The sequence below is a fragment of the Macrobrachium nipponense genome, chromosome 45, assembly GCF_015104395.2.
Source record: "Macrobrachium nipponense isolate FS-2020 chromosome 45, ASM1510439v2, whole genome shotgun sequence".
Classification (NCBI taxonomy): domain Eukaryota; kingdom Metazoa; phylum Arthropoda; class Malacostraca; order Decapoda; family Palaemonidae; genus Macrobrachium; species Macrobrachium nipponense.
Window position 1 is genome coordinate 8,454,020 of NC_061105.1, and position 5,155 is coordinate 8,459,174.

The following is a 5,155-nucleotide window of genomic DNA, read 5'->3' on the forward strand; positions in this document are numbered from 1 at the left end:
CCAAGAGATCGCGAGCATTGAATATCTGGGTCGGAGCGCAGAACTGTTACAAACTGAACAAAGCAAGCGTCAACAGACATAACCCAAACAATAAACACTTCGGACGGAAAACAGAGTCAGCAGCAATAAACACCAAACAATAAACACTTCGAAACGGAAACAGGGTCAGCGGCTAAGCAAAAACAATACACACTTCGAGCAGAAAACCCTAAAGCAAAAGTATACTTAAGGTATGTGTATCAGAATAATGTAATCAAATGTAGTATTATATGTAGGTCCGTGACGAGGAAAACCCGAAGAACACAGCAGATGACTAACGACCAGGTAGTAATAATAATCTCTTTCTTACCAATCGTCATAAACTGGTTGCATTCCGTCATCCAGGGTTCCATAGTATGTACAGAAAGCCAAATCACTATTTTACTGGCCTACAATGCTTACAGATATAAAAAGCACATAACTAATTGTAACATGTGTCATGGAAAACAAGGGATACACTAAGACACCTGTCAGTTTAGGAGCCTATCCTGTGCCAAATCCTTGAAAGAATATACGTAGAATTATTAACAGAATTACGAGTCTGACAGAGGGAATAAACACTTCTTAGTGTTAATAGTTCCTTGACACGTTATATAGAATTAATAGCACTAAAAACAACACCGCAATTGAGTGCGTTTACGAATATTTATGAGTGCTAAATCAGTAAATATGGAATTCAACACATAATAAGCTGTGACTCGGGTGGTGTAAATCAATAATAATCTCCTTAACACGTGGTGTGAATTCCTTTCCATTAAGAAAACCAATAATATATTTTATCACCCAGAGTCATCGGTTTGGTAGAATAAGAGATAAATAAAAAAAGTGTCAATGTCTTACGAGTTACAACTCGTGATATTGGATCCAAACTGGATTATAGCGGTTCTCGCGGTTTTAAATACCTTTATCAGTTATATCTTGTATCTATAGAATTAATGCCGCAAGTAGCCTTATACGGTACGCCGCTAGAACACTTTTCCACATATTCAAGCCAACCATTAATTTATCAAATATATATAAAAAAATATATAAATAAATAAATATATAAAAAAAAATAAGATAAATATGGATACAAGTGGAGTCAATATAATACACTCCGTAAGAAGACGGAAGGGTTACAAATTATAATAATAAAAAAGGAATCACGATAAAATCAATAAGCAAAACTGTGTGTTTTGCAGTTAGGTGAGATCTGCTACGTACTCACACAGACAGACACACTATATATGCATATATGTATGCATGGATGTATGTACATTGATTACATCATATATATATATATATATATATTCAGATTATATATATATATATTTATATATATAAATAATCTGAATAACAAAAAATATATGAATGAGGACAAATTCCACGAAGGAAAGAGAAATGATGGAGCATTGCAAGGCCTTTCGACTTCTTGTCCTTGACTCGGCAACTAAGCAGTCTTTTAAAAGGCCTTGCAGACTTTCATTGTTTCTATATATATATATATATATATATATATATATATAATTTATATATATATATATGTATATAATATATATATATCTATATTTATATATATATATGTATATATATATATATATATATAAATATATATATATATATATATATATATATATATATATATATATATATATATATATATATATATATATATATATATATATATATATCGTTTCATCCACTTTTATTATCTTTAAAACATGAAACTCGCAATAATATTTCAAAAGGAAATATAGTTAGTATTATCAGATGCTTAAAAAAAATATATCTTACTTGAAAAAAACTAGCAGTTTGAAGCTTAAAAGTTACGATATATCTGAAACACTGTCTTGACATTCCCATCTTCTTTATTCATCGATGGAATATCCTTTATAAAAAAAAGATAGCAATTTTAGCTTAATCAATAAAAAAAGTTGACTATTTTCCTATCCTCTTCATTCATTTATGGAATGTCATCTGAAAAAGATTTTTAAAAAAATCTACCGACGGCCTAAGCACATCTTAAGGCCTAACACAAGAGTAAACATCTCCTTGAGTCACTCCCACTAGAGGGCTGCAATTGGGTATGTTTGATGATTAGAGGGTGGATGACCACCGTACCAATTTGCAACCCTCTAGCCTCGGTAGATTTTAAAAGATCCGAGGGTGAAGAGAGAAAAAGAGGCACAGATAACCCTGTCACCGGAGGGAGAGGTTTACAATCCCTCTGAATCTTCCGAAATGGCCTGATAAATGAGTCGCCTCACCTCGGAAGGAGAGATAAAACTTCTCACGCGTCGAACGAGACCGGAAAGAGCGGGGTGTTGGGGGGGAGCGGGTGTTGGGGGGAGGGGGGGGGGGGGTGTTGTTTCGTTCTTTACGCTCATGGATTTCCAATGGATATAATCTCGGCTTCTCTTCTCTCTAAATCTCTCTCTCTCTCTTCTCTCTCTCTCGGTCTTATCCTCTCATCTCTCTACCTCTCCGCGGCGATATCCATGTAAGGAATTTTTATAAACATGCTGATATCCTTGCGAGGGATCTTTCTAAACATGCAGTTGCAAACATTTCATTCTGTGAAACCTTTTGTGCAAATATATAACCCTTCTCTCTCTCTCTCTCTCTCTCTCTCTCTCTCTCTCTCTCTCTCTCTCTCTCTCTCATTCGTTCTTGTTGATATCTTGTAAAAGATTTCTTACAGGATTTTGGAAACATTCTACGTAAAAAGCTTCGTCATTTTGACATTAGTCGTTCAGACAAGTAATAATCTCTCTCTCTCTCTCTCTCTCTCTCTCTCTCTCTCTCTCTCTCTCTCTCTCGAAAAGCTATTAGATATGCTACTAGAACACAACATTCAACAAATAAATCACCTGCCAACAAGAAAGGAAAATACTTTAGACCTAGTATTTGTGAACGAGGTGAATTATGTTGAAGAAATAATGCTTTATAATTCGAGTATTTCAGACCATAATGTCATAGAATTAATAGTCCATTCCAAAGCAAGTGAAAACAGAGATAAGCAAGAAATGAAAAAGTGGGAAGGATATGGAAAATACAACTTCTACAGTAAAAATATAAAATGGTCAGAAATAAATGAAGAATTAAACAAAGTTTGGGATGACATTTTCGTAAGTGATGACATAAAGGTAAATACGGAGATATTATATAAAATATTAGAGAAAATAGTGGATAAATATATACCGAAGAAGAAAAGTAAACATCAGTCATGCATACCAAGAGACAGAAGGATCTTGTTCCAGAAAACCAGAAAGTGGAAAAAAGGTCTTGCAAAAGAAAAAAATGCATGGAAAGTGATAGAACTAAAAAGTAAGATAGAAAATTCAGAACAAAAAATGATACAATCAAAAGAAAATGAAAAACGTGACTTGGAAGAAAAAACCCTAGTAAATATCAAGCAAAACCCCAAACTATTGTACTTGTATGGAAAAAAGATGAATAAAAGAAGAATAGAAATAGGCCCTCTCAGAATTGAAGGGAGATTAACGAATGAAAAAAAGGAAATATGCAACATATTGCCAGAACCTTATAAGAGAGAATTTAGCCCTAGAATTGATAATGAAGATAATGATATAGAAATAAGGGATGAAAATAGTGAATATTTAGCAGACATAGATATTAATGAAGATGATATCGTGCAGGCTATTAATGAAATTAAAAATGGAGCTGCAGCTGGGCCTGATGGTATCCCTGCAATTTTGTTAAAGAAAGTAGTTCATTCTATCGCAAAGCCACTTGCAATATTATTAAGACAAAGTGTAGATACAGGCAAGATTTATGATGAGCACAAATTAGTATATATTACCCCTACTTTCAAAAGTGGATCAAGACTAGAGGCAAGTAATTATAGGCATGTGAGTCTAACATCACATATTATGAAAGTGTATGAAAGGGTAATGAAGAAAAATATTATGAACCATTTAATAAAAAATAATTTGTTTAATATAGGACAACATGGTTTTGTACCCGGAAAAGGTACACAAACCCAACTGTTAGTCCAGCGTGAGAACATATACAAAAATAAAAAAAGCGGAAATGAAACAGATGTGGTTTATCTAGACTTTGCAAAAGCTTTTGACAAGGTAGATCACAATATATTAGAAAACATAATATAGTGGATAAAGTAGGAAGATGGTTAAAAGAATTTTTACACAACAGAAAACAGATAGTTATTGCAAACCATGAGAAATCGGATGAAGATAAGGCAATATCTGGTGTGCCACAACGTACGGTGTTAGCTGCATTACTGTTTGTTATTATGATTACAGACATAGACAGTAATGTTAAGGACTCGGTAGTGAATAGTTTCGCCGATGACACAAGAATAAGTAGAGAAATTACTTGTGATGAAGATAGGAGCGCGCTACAAAGAGACCTTAACAAAGTATATGATTGGGCAGAGGTAAATAGGATGGTATTTAACTCTGATGAAATTTGAATCAATAAATTATGGAGACAGATAAGGAAAGTTATATGCATATAGGGGATCTAATAATTAGACAATCACAAATAAGGAAGCAGTTAAAGACCTTGGTGTGATGTTGAATAGGAGCATGTTATGCAATGATCAAATAGCAATTCTATTGGCAAAATGTAAAGCAAAAATGGGAATGTTGTTACGGCACTTCCAAACAAGAAAAGCTGAACACATGATTATGCTTTATAAAACATATGTTCGTAGTCCACTTGAATATTGCAATATGATATGGTACCCACACTATCAAAAGGATATTGCACAAATAGAGAGTGTACAAAGGTCCTTTACAGCTAGAATAGAAGTTAAGGACCTTGACTACTAGGAAAGACTACAATCCTTAAAATTATATAGTCTAGAAAGGAGAAGAGAACGCTACATGATAATTCAGGCATGGAAACAGATAGAAGGAATAGACGAAAACATCACGGAGCTAAAAATATCAGAAAGAGCAAGCAGAAGTAGATTAATAGTGCCTATACCAGGAAAAATAAGGAAAGCACACAGGACATTAATGCACTACGCACTAGCATCGATAATGCAGTGTCTATTCAATGCGTTGCCAGCTCATCTGAGGAATATATCAGGAGTGAGCGTAGATGTGTTTAAGAATAAGCTCGACAAATATCCAAGCTGCATCCCAGA